A 14,449-nucleotide genomic window follows, 5' to 3' on the forward strand; every position below is an offset into this window, starting at 1 on the left:
GAAGTAATTACAATATGGCAATTAAACACTGGAATGGTAGATGTGCAAAAGATGGATGTGCAAGTAGAGATACTGTGGTGCAAAAGGAGCAAAATAAATTAATACAGTATGGGGATGAGGTAGATAGAAGGGCTGTATACAGATGGGCTATGAACAGGTGCAGTGATCTATGAGCTGCTCTGACAGCTGGTTCTTAAAGCTAGTGAGGGAGATGGGAATCACCAGCTTCAGTGATTTTTGCAGTTCGTTCCAGTCAGTGGCAGCAGAGAACTGGAAGGAAAGGCAACCAAAGGAGGAATTGGCTTTGGGGGTGACCAGTGAGATATACCTGCTGGAAGGCGTGCTACGAGTGGGTGCTGCTATGGTGACCAGCGAGCTGAGATAGGGTGGGGCTTTACCCAGCAGAGACTTGTAGATAACCTGTAGCCAGTGGGTTTGGCGACGAGTATGAAGCGAGGGCCAGCCAACGAGAGCGTACAGGTCGCCGTGGTGAGTAGTGTATCGGGCTTTGGTGGCAAAACGGATTGCACTGTGATAGACTACATCCAGTTTGCTGAGTAGAGTGTTGGAGGCTATTTTATAGATGACATCGCCGAAGTCAAGGATCGGTAGGATGGTCAGTTTTACGAGGGTATGTTTGGCAGCATGAGTGAAGGAAGCTTTGTTGCGAAATAGGAAGCCGATTCTAGATTTAATTTTTGATTAGAGATGTTTAACGTGACTCTGGAAGGAGAGTTTACCGTCTAGCCAGACACCTAGGTATTTGTAGTTATCCACATATTCTAAGTCAGAGCCGTCCAGAGTAGTGATGCTGGATGGGCGGGCAGGTAAGGTACGACAACGGTACGACTTGATTAGGGTAGTGTCAACAACGCAGCTAGCCTACCCCAGCAGTACTGTATCATTTTAATCATTTTAGTCAATTAGATTCTTGCTACGTAAGCTTAACTTTCAGAACATTCGAGACGTGTAGTCCACTTGTCATTCCAATCTCCTCTGCATTAGCGTAGCCTCTTCTCTAGCCTGTCAACTATGTGTCTGTCTATCCCTGTTCTCTCCTCTCTGCACAGACCATACAAACGCTCCACACCGCATGGCCGCGGCCACCCTAATCTGGTGGTCCCAGCGCGCACGACCCACGTGGAGTTCCAGGTCTCCGGTAGCCTCTGGAACTGCCGATCTGCGGCCAACAAGGCAGAGTTCATCTCAGCCTATGCCTCCCTCCAGTCCCTCGACTTCTTGGCTCTGACGGAAACATGGATCACCCCAGACAACACCGCTACTCCTACTGCTCTCTCTTCGTCCGCCCACGTGCTCTCGCACACCCCGAGAGCTTCAGCGGGGTGGTGGCACCGGGATCCTCATCTCTCCCAAGTGGTCATTCTCTCTTTCTCCCCTTACCCATCTGTCTATCGCCTCCTTTGAATTCCATGCTGTCACAGTTACCAGCCCTTTCAAGCTTAACATCCTTATCATTTATCGCCCTCCAGGTTCCCTCGGAGAGTTCATCAATGAGCTTGATGCCTTGATAAGCTCCTTTCCTGAGGACGGCTCACCTCTCACAGTTCTGGGCGACTTTAACCTCCCCACGTCTACCTTTGACTCATTCCTCTCTGCCTCCTTCTTTCCACTCCTCTCCTCTTTTGACCTCACCCTCTCACCTTCCCCCCCTACTCACAAGGCAGGCAATACGCTCGACCTCATCTTTACTAGATGCTGTTCCTCCACTAACCTCATTGCAACTCCCCTCCAAGTCTCCGACCACTACCTTGTATCCTTTTCCCTCTCGCTCTCATCCAACACTTCCCACACTGCCCCTACTCGGATGGTATCGCGCCGTCCCAACCTTCGCTCTCTCCCCCGCTACTCTCTCCTCTTCCATCCTATCATCTCTTCCCTCTGCTCAAACCTTCTCCAACCTATCTCCTGATTCTGCCTCCTCAACCCTCCTCTCCTCCCTTTCTGCATCCTTTGACTCTCTATGTCCCCTATCCTCCAGGCCGGCTCGGTCCTCCCCTCCCGCTCCGTGGCTCGACGACTCATTGCGAGCTCACAGAACAGGGCTCCGGGCAGCCGAGCGGAAATGGAGGAAAACTCGCCTCCCTGCGGACCTGGCATCCTTTCACTCCCTCCTCTCTACATTTTCCTCCTCTGTCTCTGCTGCTAAAGCCACTTTCTACCACTCTAAATTCCAAGCATCTGCCTCTAACCCTAGGAAGCTCTTTGCCACCTTCTCCTCCCTCTTGAATCCTCCTCCCCCTCCCCCCTCCTCCCTCTCTGCAGATGACTTCGTCAACCATTTTGAAAAGAAGGTCGACGACATCCGATCCTCGTTTGCTGGTTCTGCTCACACTGCCCTACCCTGTGCTCTGACCTCTTTCTCCACTCTCTCTCCAGATGACATCTCGCGTCTTGTGACGGCCGGCCGCCCAACAACCTGCCCGCTTGACCCTATCCCCTCCTCTCTTCTCCAGACCATCTCCGGTGACCTTCTCCCTTACCTCACCTCGCTCATCAACTCATCCCTGACCGCTGGCTACGTCCCTCCCGTCTTCAAGAGAGTGAGAGTTGCACCCCTTCTGAAAAAACCTACACTCGATCCCTCCGATGTCAACAACTACAGACCAGTATCCCTTCTTTCTTTTCTCTCCAAAACTCTTGAACGTGCCGTCCTTGGCCAGCTCTCCCGCTATCTCTCTCAGAATGACCTTCTTGATCCAAATCAGTCAGGTTTCAAGACTAGTCATTCAACTGAGACTGCTCTTCTCTGTATCACGGAGGCGCTCCGCACTGCTAAAGCTAACTCTCTCTCCTCTGCTCTCATCCTTCTAGACCTATCGGCTGCCTTCGATACTGTGAACCATCAGATCCTCCTCTCCACCCTCTCCGAGTTGGGCATCTCCGGCGCGGCCCACGCTTGGATTGCGTCCTACCTGACAGGTCGCTCCTACCAGGTGGCGTGGCGAGAATCCGTCTCCTCACCACGTGCTCTCACCACTGGTGTCCCCAGGGCTCTGTTCTAGGCCCTCTCCTATTCTCGCTATACACCAAGTCACTTGGCTCTGTCATAACCTCACATGGTCTCTCCTATCATTGCTATGCAGACGACACACAATTAATCTTCTCCTTTCCCCCTTCTGATGACCAGGTGGCGAATCGCATATCTGCATGTCTGGCAGACATATCAGTGTGGATGACGGATCACCACCTCAAGCTGAACCTCGGCAAGACGGAGCTGCTCTTCCTCCCGGGGAAGGACTGCCCGTTCCATGATCTCGCCATCACGGTTGACAACTCCATTGTGTCCTCCTCCCAGAGCGCTAAGAACCTTGGCGTGATCCTGGACAACACCCTGTCGTTCTCAACTAACATCAAGGCGGTGGCCCGTTCCTGTAGGTTCATGCTCTACAACATCCGCAGAGTACGACCCTGCCTCACACAGGAAGCGGCGCAGGTCCTAATCCAGGCACTTGTCATCTCCCGTCTGGATTACTGCAACTCGCTGTTGGCTGGGCTCCCTGCCTGTGCCATTAAACCCCTACAACTCATCCAGAACGCCGCAGCCCGTCTGGTGTTCAACCTTCCCAAGTTCTCTCACGTCACCCCGCTCCTCCGCTCTCTCCACTGGCTTCCAGTTGAAGCTCGCATCCGCTACAAGACCATGGTGCTTGCCTACGGAGCTGTGAGGGGAACGGCACCTCAGTACCTCCAGGCTCTGATCAGGCCCTACACCCAAACAAGGGCACTGCGTTCATCCACCTCTGGCCTGCTCGCCTCCCTACCACTGAGGAAGTACAGTTCCCGCTCAGCCCAGTCAAAACTGTTCGCTGCTCTGGCCCCCAATGGTGGAACAAACTCCCTCACGACGCCAGGACAGCGGAGTCAATCACCACCTTCCGGAGACACCTGAAACCCCACCTCTTTAAGGAATACCTAGGATAGGATAAAGTAATCCTTCTCACCCCCCTTAAAAGACCTAGATGCACTATTGTAAAGTGGCTGTTCCACTGGATGTCATAAGGTGAAAGCACCAATTTGTAAGTCGCTCTGGATAAGAGCGTCTGCTAAATGACTTAAATGTAAATGTAATGTAAGGGCAATGATCGGTTGAATAACATGCATTTAGTTTTATTTTAGTTTAAGAGCAGTTAGAGGCCACGGAAGGAGAGTTGTATGGAATTGAAGCTCGTCTGGAGGTTTGTTAACACAATGTCCAAAGAAGGGCCAGAAGTATACAGAATGGTGTCGTCTGCGTAGAGGTGGATCAGATAATCACCAAGAGCGACATCATTGATGTATACAGAGAAGAGAGTCGGCCCGAGAATTGAACCCTGTGGCACCCCCATAGAGACTGCCAGAGGTCCGGACAACAGGCCCTCCGATTTGACACACTGAACTCTATCAGAGAAGTAGTTGGTGAACCAGGCGAGGCAATCATTTGAGAAACCAAGGCTGTTGAGTCTGCCAATAAGAATATGGTGATTGACAGATTCGAAAGCCTTGGCCAGGTCGATGAATACAGCTGCACAGTAATGTCTCTTATCGATGGCGGTTATGATATTGTTAAGGACCTTGAGTGTGGCTGTGCACCCATGACCAGCTCGGAAACCAGATTGCATAGAGGAGAAGGTACGATGTGATTCAAAATGGTCAGTAATCTGTTTGTTAACTTGGCTTTCGAAGACCTTAGAGATGCAGGGTAGGATAGATATAGGTCTGTAACAGTTTGGGTCTAGAGTGTCTCCCCCTTTGAAGAGGGGGATGACCGCGGCAGCTTTCCAATCTTTGGGAATCTCAGACGATATGAAAGAGAGGTTGAACAGGCTAGTAAAAGGGGTTGCAACAATTTCGGCAGATAATTTTAGGAAGAGAGGGTCCAGATTGTCTAGCCCGGCTGATTTGTAGGGGTCCAGATTTTGCAGCTCTTTCAGAACATCAGCTATCTGGATATGGGTGAAGGAGAAATGGTGGGGGCTCGGGCGGGTTGCTGTGGAGGGTGCCGAGCAGTTGACCGGGGTAGGGGTAGCTAGGTGGAAAGCATGGCCAGCCGTAGAATAATGCTTATTGAAATTCTCAATTATAGTGGATTTGTCAGTTGTAACAGTGTTTCCTAGCCCCAGAGCAGTGGGTAGTTGGGAGGGGGTGCTCTTATTCTCCATGGACTTTACAGTGTCCCAGAAATGTTTTGAGTTTGTACTGCAGGATGCAAATTTCTGTTTTAAAAAGCTAGCCTTAGCTTTCCTAACTGCCTGCGTATATTGGTACCTAACTTCCCTGAAAGTTGCATATCACGGGGGCTATTCGATGCTAATGCAGAACGGCACAGGATGTTTTTATGCTGGTCAAGGGCAGACAGGTCTGGAGTGAACCAAGGGCTATATCTATTCCTGGTTCTACATTTTTTGAATGGGGCATGCCTATTTAATAGTTGAGGAAGGCACTTTTAATGAATAACCAGGCATCCTCTACTGTCGGGATGAGGTCAATGTCATTCCAGGATACCCCGGCCAGGTCGATTAGAAAGGCCTGCTTGCAGAAGTGTTTTAGGGAGCGTTTGACAGTGATGAGGGGTGGTCGTTTGTTCGCAGACCCATTATGGATGCAGGCAATGAGGCAGTGATCACTGAGATCTTGGTTGAAAACACCAGAGATGTATTTGGAGGGTGAGTTAGTTAGGATGATATCTATGAGGGTGCCCGTGTTTACGGATTTGGAGTTATATCTGGTAGGTTCATTGATAAATTGTGTGAGATTGAGGGTATCAAGCTTAGATTGTAGGATGGCATGTCCCAGTTTAGGTCACCTAGCAGCACGAGCTCAGAAGATAGATGGGGGGCAATCAAATCACATATGGTGTCGAGGGCACAGCTGGGGGCAGAGAGCGGTCTATAGCAAGCGGCAACGGTGAGAGACTTGTTTCATATTTAGAAGTAGAAGCTCAAATTGTTTGGGTACAGACCTGGATAGTAAGACAGAACTCTGCAGGTTATCTTTGCAGTAAATTGCAACACCGCCCCCTTTGGCAGTTCTATCTTGTCGGAAAATGTTATAGTTAGGAATGGAAATTTCAAGGTTTTTGGTGGTCTTCCTAAGCCAGGATTCAGACACGGCTAGGACATCCAGATTGGTGGAGTGTGCTAGGGCAGTGAATAAAACAAACTTAGGGAGGAGGCTTCTAATGTTAACATGCATGAAACCACGGCTTTTACGGTTGCAGAAGTCAACAAATGAGAGAGCCTGGGGGATGGGAGTGGAGGTTGACACTGCAGGGCCTGGATTAACCTCTACATCACCAGAGGAACAGAGGGGGAGTAGGATAAGGGTACGGCTAAAAGCTAACAGAACTGGACGCCTAGTACGTTCAGAACAGAGAGTAAAAGGAGCAGATTTCTGGGCATGGTAGAATATATTCAAGGCATATTGTACAGACAAAGGTATAGTAGGATGTGAATACAGTGGGGGTAAACCTGTGCATATAGTGATAATGAAAGAGACATTATCTCTAGAAATAGCATTTAAACCAGGTTATGTCACTGCGTGTGGGAGGTGGAACTAAATTGTTAGCCGAGGCGTGTTGAGCAGTGCTAGAGGCTCTACAGAAATAAAACAATAGTTACAAAACAGAACAGCAATCGACACGGCATGGTTACGTTAGGGAAAGGCATGCGTAGCCGGGTGATCATACAAGTCCAGTGCGTGGCTTCAGGCAGCTAGCGGCACGGGGCTAGCAGGCTAACAGAAAGGCCTTAGAGGGATGATGCGACGGAGGAAAGTCTGTTTTGGCAAAAACACGGAGCCCAGCCATCAAACCACTCAGGAAGGAGACGCGTTCTGTCTCCTAGAGATGAACGTACTTTGGTAAGAAAAGTGCAAGTCAATCCCAGGATCTTGTGAAGATGCTGGAGGAGACAGGTACAAAAGTATCTATATCCACAGTGAAACGAGTCCTATATTGACATAACCTGAAAGTCCGCTCAGCAAGGAAGAAGCCACTGCTCCAAAACCGCCATAGAAAAAGCCAAACTACGGTTTGCAACTGCACATGGGGACAAAGATCGTACTTTTTGGAGAAATGTCCTCTGCTCTGATGAAACAAAAATAGAACTGTTAGGCCATAATGAACACCGTTATGTTTGGAGGAAAAAGGGGGAGGCTTGCAAGCCAAAGAACAACATCCCAACCGTGAAGCACAGGTGTGGCAGCATCGTGTTGTGGGTGTGCTTTGCTGCAGGAGGGACTGGTGCACTTCACAAAATAGATGGCATCATGAGGGAGGAACATTATCTGGATATATTCAAGCAACATCTCAAGACATCAGTCAGGAAGTTAAAGCTTGGTCGCAAATGAGTCTTCCAAATGGACAATGACACCAAGCATACTTCCAAAGTTGTGGCAAAATGGCTTAATAAGGACAACAAAGTCAAGCCTTGACCTCAATCATATAGAAAATGTGTGGACAGAACTGAAAAAGCATGTGCGAACAAGGAGATCTACAAACCTGACTCAGTTACACCAGATCTGTCAGTAGGAATGGGACACAATTCACCCAACGTATTGTGGGAGCTTGTGGAAGGCTACCCGAAACGTTTGACCCAAGTTAAACAATTTAAAGGCAATGCTACCAAATACTAATTGAGTGTATGTAAACCTCTGACCCACTGGGAATGTGATGAAAGAAATAAAAGCTGAAATTAATCATTCTCTCTACTATTATTCTGACATTTCACATTCTTAAAATAAAGTGGTGATCCTAATTGACTTAAGACGGGGAATTTTTACAAGGATTAAATGTCAGGAATTGTGAAAAACTGAGTTTAAATGTATTTCACTAAGGTGTATGTAAACTTCTGACTTCAACTGAACATACCCCAACCAGAAGCCATGGATTACAGGCAACATCTACACTGAGCTAAAGGGTAGATCTGCCGCTTTCAAGGAGCGGGACTCTAACCCGGAAGCTTATAAGAAAACCCGCTATGCCCTCCGACGAACCATCAAACAGGTAAAGCGTCAATACAGGACTAAGATCGAATTGTACTACACCGGCTCTGAACCTCATCGGATGTGGCAGGGCCTGCAAACTATTACAGACTACAAGGGGAAGCACAGTTGAGAGCAGCCCATGCTCGCTTCAAGGCAAGTAACACTAAAACTTGCATGAGAGCATCAGCTGTTCTGGACGACTGTGTGATCACGCTCTCCGCAGCCGATGTGAGTAAGAACTTTAAAGAGGTCAACATTCACAAGGCCGCAGGGCCAGACAAATTACAAGGATGTGTACTCCGGGCATGCGCTGACCATCTGGCAGGTGTCTTCACTGACATTTTCATCCTCTCCCTGTCTGAGTCTGTAATACCAACATGTTTCAAGCAGACCACCATAGTCCCTGTGCCCAAGAACGCTAAGGCAACCTGCCTAAATGAATACCGACTCGTAGCAAGCCATGAAGTGCTAAGAAAGGCTGGTCATGTCTCACATCAACACCATTATCCCAGAAACCATAGACCCACTCCAATTTGCATACCGCCCCAACAGATCCACAGATGATGCAACTCTCTATTGCACTCCACACTGCCTTTTCATACCTGGACATAGAAACATCTATGTGAGAATACTATTCATTGACTACAGCTCAGCGTTCAACACCATGGGACTAAACACCTCCCTCTGCAACTGGATCCTGGACTTCCTGATGGGCCGTCCCCAGGTGGTAATGGTAGGTAGCAACACATCCGACATGCTGATCCTCAACACGGGGGCCTCTCAGGGCTGTGTGCTCAGTCCCCTTATGTTTTCCCTGTTCACCCATGACTGCATGGCCAGGCACGACTCCAACAACATCAAACATTTCTACAGCTGCACCATTGAGAGCATCCTGACAGGTTGCATCACTGCCTGATATGGCAACTGATCGGACTCCGACCGCAAGGCACTACAGAGGCTAGTGTGTAAGGCCCAGTACATCACCGGGGCCAAGTTTCCTTCCATCCAGGACCTCTATACCAGGTGGTGTCAGAGGAAGGCCCTAAATATTGTCAAGGACTCCAGCCACCCTAGTCATAGACTGTTCTCTCTGCTTCCGCACAGCAAGTGGTAGCAGAGCGCTAAGTCTAGGTCCAAGGGGCTTCTAAACAGCTTCGACCCCCAAGCCATAAGACTCCTGAACATCTAATCAAATGGCTACCCAGACTATTTGCATTCCCCCCCCTTTACGCTGCTGCTACTTTCTGTTATTATTTATGCATAGTCACTTTAATAACTCTACCTACACGTACACTAGCGAGCGGTCAAAAGATTTAGAACACCTACTCATTCAAGGGTTTTTCTTTATTTTTTTTACTATTTTCTACATTGTAGAATAATAATGAAGACATCAAAACTATGAAATGACACATATGGAATGATGTGGTAACCAAAAAAGTGATAAACAAATCAAAATATATTTTATATTTGAGATTCTTCAAATAGCCACCCTTTGGCTTTGCACACTCTAGGCATTCTCTCACCCAGCTTCATGAGGTAGTTACCTGGAATGCATTTAAATTAACAGGTGTGCCTTGTTAAAAGTTCATTTGTGGAATTTCTTTCCTACTTAAGGATCTGTCCCTTTTTTTCAATTTTCGCCTGGAATGACATACTCAAATCTAACTGCATGTAGCACAGGCCCTGAAGCAAGGATATGAGTATTTTTGGTACCATTTGAAAGGAAACACTTTGAAGTTTGTGGAAATGTGAAAGGAACGTAAGAGAATATAACACAATAGATCTGGTAAAAGATAATACAAAGAAAAAAAGAACCATTCTTTTTTTTGTACCATCATCTTTGTAATGCAAGAGAAAGGCCATAATGTATTATTCCAGCTCAGTTGCAATATACATTTTGGCCACTAGTTGGCAGCACTGTATGTGCAACATGATCCAAGGAACCATTGCATTTCTGTTAAAAATGTTTTATCAAGACTTCCCAAATATGCCTAATTTGTTTATTAATAACTTTTTATGTTCAAAATTGTGCACTCTCCTCAAACAATAGCATGGTATTATTTCAAAGTAGTAGCTACTGTAAATTTTCACACACTGTTGCTGGTATTTTGGCCCATTCCTCCATGCAGATCTCCTCTAGAGCAGTGATGTTTTGGGGCTGTTGCTGGGCAACACGGACTTTCAACTCCCTCCAAAGATTTTCTATGGGGTTGAGATCTGGAGACTGGCTAGGTCACTCCAGGACCTTGAAATTCTTCTTACGAAGCCACTCCTTCGTTGCCCGGGCGGTGTGTTTGGGATCATTGTCATGCTGAAAGACCCAGCCACGTTTCATCTTCAATGCCCTTGCTGATGGAAGGAGGTTTTCACTCAAAATCTCACGATACATGGCCCCATTCATTCTTTCCTTTACACGGATCTGTCGTTCTGTCCCTTTTCAGAAAAACAACCCTAAAGCACGATGTTTCCACCCCCATGCTTCACACCATATGACATTCTCCCAATCTTCTTCTGGATCATCCAAATTCTCTCTAGCAAACTTCAGACGGGCCTGGACATGTACTGGCTTAAGCAGGGGGACACGTCTGGCACTGCAGGATTTGAGTCCCTGGCGGCGTAGTGTGTTACTGATGGTAGGCTTTGTTAGTTTGGTCCCAGCTCTCTGCAGGTCATTCACTAGGTCCCCCCATGTGTTTCTGGGATTTTTGCTCACTGTTCTTATGATCATTTTGACCCCACGGGTTGAGATCTTGCGTGGAGCCCCAGATCGAGGGAGATTATCAGTGGTCTTGTATGTCTTCCATTTCCTAATAATTGTTCCCACAGTTGATTTCTTCAAACCAAGCTGCTTACCTATTGCAGATTCAGTCTTCCCAGCCTGGTGCAGGTCTACAATTTTGTTTCTGGTGTCCTTTGACAGCTCTTTGGTCTTGGCCATAGTGGAGTTTGGAGTGTGACTGTTTGAGGTTGTGGACAGGTGTATTTTATACTGATAACAAGTTCAAACAGGTGCCATTAATACAGGTAACGAGTGGAGGACAGAGGAGCCTCTTAAAGAAGAAGTTACAGGTCTGTGAGAGCCAGAAATCTTGCTTGTTTGTCGGTGACCAAATACTTATTTTCCACCATAATTTGCAAACAAATTCATTAAAAATCCTACATTGTGATTTTCTGGATTTTTTAAATAATTTTGTCTGTCATACTTGAAGTGTACCTATGATGACAATTCCAGGCCTCTCTCGTCTTTTTAAGTTGGAGAACTTGCACAATTGGTGGCTGACTAAATACTTTTTTGCCCCACTGTATGTCTATGTCCCGGGTAATTTTCTTGTTACTTACAACCTCATGCTAATCGGATTAGCCTACGTTAGCTCAACCGTCCCGTGGAAGGGACACCGTTCCTGATTTTTTTTTGCGTTTGAGCCAATCAGTTCTTTGGTGACAAGGTAGGATGGGGATACAGAAGATAGCCCTATTTGGTAAAAGACCAAGTCCATATTATGGCAACAGCTCAAATTATAGTCCATCATTACTTAAAGAGATGAAGGTCAGTCAATAGGGAAAATGTCAAGAACTTTGAGAGTTTCTTCAAGTGCAGTCGCAAAAACCATCAAGCTCTATGATGAAAATGGCTCGCATGAGGGCCACCACAGGAATGGACAACCCAGAGTTACCTCTGCTACAGAGGATAAGTTCATTAGAGTTACCAGCTTCAGAAATTGTAGCCCAAATAAAACGTTTCACAGAGTTCATGTAACAGACACATCTTAACATCAACTGTTCAGAGGAGACTCTGGGAATCTTCTTGTTTGAATTGCTGCAAAGAAACCACTACTAAAGGACACCAGTAATAAGAAGAGAATTGCTTGGTTCAAGTAACACGAGCAATGGACATTAGACCGGTGGAAATTTGTCCTTTGCTCTGGAGTCCAAATTTGAGATTTTTGATTACAACCTGCGTGTCTTTGTGAGACGCGTGTGGGTGAACGGATGATCTCCGCATGTGTATTTCCCACTCTAAAGGATGTAGGAGGAGGTGTTATGGTGTGGGGGTGCTTTGTTGGTGACACTGTCTGTGATTTATTTAGAATTCAAGGCACACGTCAAGGCATTCTGCAGCGATACACCATCCCATCTGGTTTTGGCTTAGTGGTACTATCATTTGTTTTTTCAAAAGGACAATGACCAAACACACCTTCAGGCTGTGTAACGTCTATTCTACCAAGAAGGAGAGTGATGGAGTGCTGCATCAGATGACCTGGCCTCCACAATCCTCCGACCTCAACCAAATTGAGATGGTTTGGGATGAGTTGGACTGCAGAGCGAAGGAAAAGCAACCAACAAGTGCTCAGTATATGTGGGAACTCCTTTAAGACTGTTGGAAAACATTCCAGGTAAAGCTGGTTGAGAGAATGCCAAGAGTGTGCAAAGCTGTCATCAAGGCAAAGGGTAGCTATTTGAAGAATCTAAAATCTAAAATATTTTTTGATTTATAAAAATATATATATATTACTGCATGATAGTTGTGATGTCTTCACTATTATTCTACAATGTAGAAAATAGTAAAAATCGAGAAAAACCCTTGAAACTGTGTTAAAACTTTTGACCGATAGTGTATATATTACCTCAATTACCTCGACTAACTGGTGACCCCGCACATTGACCATGTACCGGTACCCTCTGTATATAGCCTTGCTATTGTTATTTTACTGTTGCTCTGTAATTATTTGTTACTTCTATTTCAATTTTTGGGGGTATTTTTCTTAAAACTGCATTGTTGGTTAAGGGCTTGTAAGTAAGCATTTCCCTGCGCATGTGACAAATAAAATTAGATTTGAATCAAAATTGGGACCTCTCCGCTCCTCCATCTGCTCCAGCTCCACTCCGTTGACATACTCTGCTCAGGACTACCTGGCCTGATGACTCCTGGCTGTCCCCAGTCCACCTGGTCGTGCTGCTGATCCAGTTTCTGCTGTTCTGCCTGCGGCTACGGAACACTGACTTGTTCACAAGAAGTGATAACTTGAAAAGTCAACTGACATTTACTCCTGAGGTGCTGACCTGTTGCACCCTCTACAACCACTGTGATTGTTATTTGACCTGCTGGTCAATATTATCTATGAAAGTTTGAACATCTTGAAGAACTATTTGGCCTTAATGGCCATGTACTCTTATAATCTCCACCCGGCACAGCCGGAAGATGACTGGCCACCCTCAGAGCCTGGTTTCTCTCTAGGTTTCATCCTAGGTTCCTGCCTTTCTAAGGAGTTTTTCCTTGCCACCGTGCTTCTACATCTGCATTGCTTGCTGTTTAGGGCTTTAGGCTGGGTTTCTGTATAAGCACTTTGTGACATCTGCTCATGTAAAAAGAGCATTATGAATACATTTGATTTGATATGATTTTGCACCCCTCAAACACAGGAAATAGATGGTTGAAAAGGAGAGATCCTCAGGTGGGCGGGCATGCGCGTTGCTATACATACTGTACCAACATCTTGTTCTATGGTGTTTATCTGTTGTTGGCATCCAACGTTACTGCCTCCTACTGTACTGGAGTTTGGGCCAGAGACAGGAAGGAACTGAATTCTAACTGGCAGCCCTGTTTCTCTTTTTTTTTTTTAAATCCAAAATATTTTACACTGTATCTAATGATGTTTTACTCAGTATTCTCTTTAAACTCAATTCCTGTATCTCCTTCTCCCTCATACTGGATCTCAGTCATCACTCACACTGCCCACATTGTATCAGTACATGCTCCATTGTCTCTGTTTCCTGGAGTTAATTATACCTTCCTGTTGGATGCTTTCCTATCACATTTAACGCCTTATTCAACCTGCTGTGTCCCATCCTTAGCCTTGTAAAGATGACCTCCTTCTTCTGTCTCTTCCTGCCGTCCTCCCCGACTTTGTTCTGTACTTGGAAGATGCCTGCCTTTAGCGTCTCTGTTAGACTGCCCCTACCATCTCTGCACCACCGCTGTCCATTTCATTCCCTTAGCCTCTGCCTTGCTCATTGGCAAATCCACATCCTCTCTCTTAAGGGCCTGTTTGACTTATCTGGACACCCATCTGTCTCACCTGGGCATGAATTTGGAGTACTTCATGGAGCAGGTTGTCTTAATATAACAAGAGAGTACAAATAGTCTTTTGAATGAAGGAATTCGATTATCTGGCCCGGGTTGCCCCGATGGGAGGAGTTTGCACAGGGATTACCCGCTAGGCAGAAACTGGTTGAATCAACGTTGTTTCCACGTCATTTAAACAAAACAATTCAATGTGGAAAAGTGATTGGATTTGTAAAAAGTTGTAAACGTAAGAGAACTTTATATTTTTTCACTTTAATTTTGACCTAAATCTAATGACATGGTTAGTTGACAACTCAACTAAATTTCAAACTGACGTCAATGCCCAGCGGGTACATTCGTTTTGGAACCGGGCTCCTGAGCGTGAGTCAGGTGCCCGGCACT

The sequence above is a fragment of the Oncorhynchus nerka genome, linkage group LG22, assembly GCF_034236695.1.
Source record: "Oncorhynchus nerka isolate Pitt River linkage group LG22, Oner_Uvic_2.0, whole genome shotgun sequence".
In the NCBI taxonomy this organism is placed as follows: Eukaryota; Metazoa; Chordata; class Actinopteri; order Salmoniformes; family Salmonidae; genus Oncorhynchus; species Oncorhynchus nerka.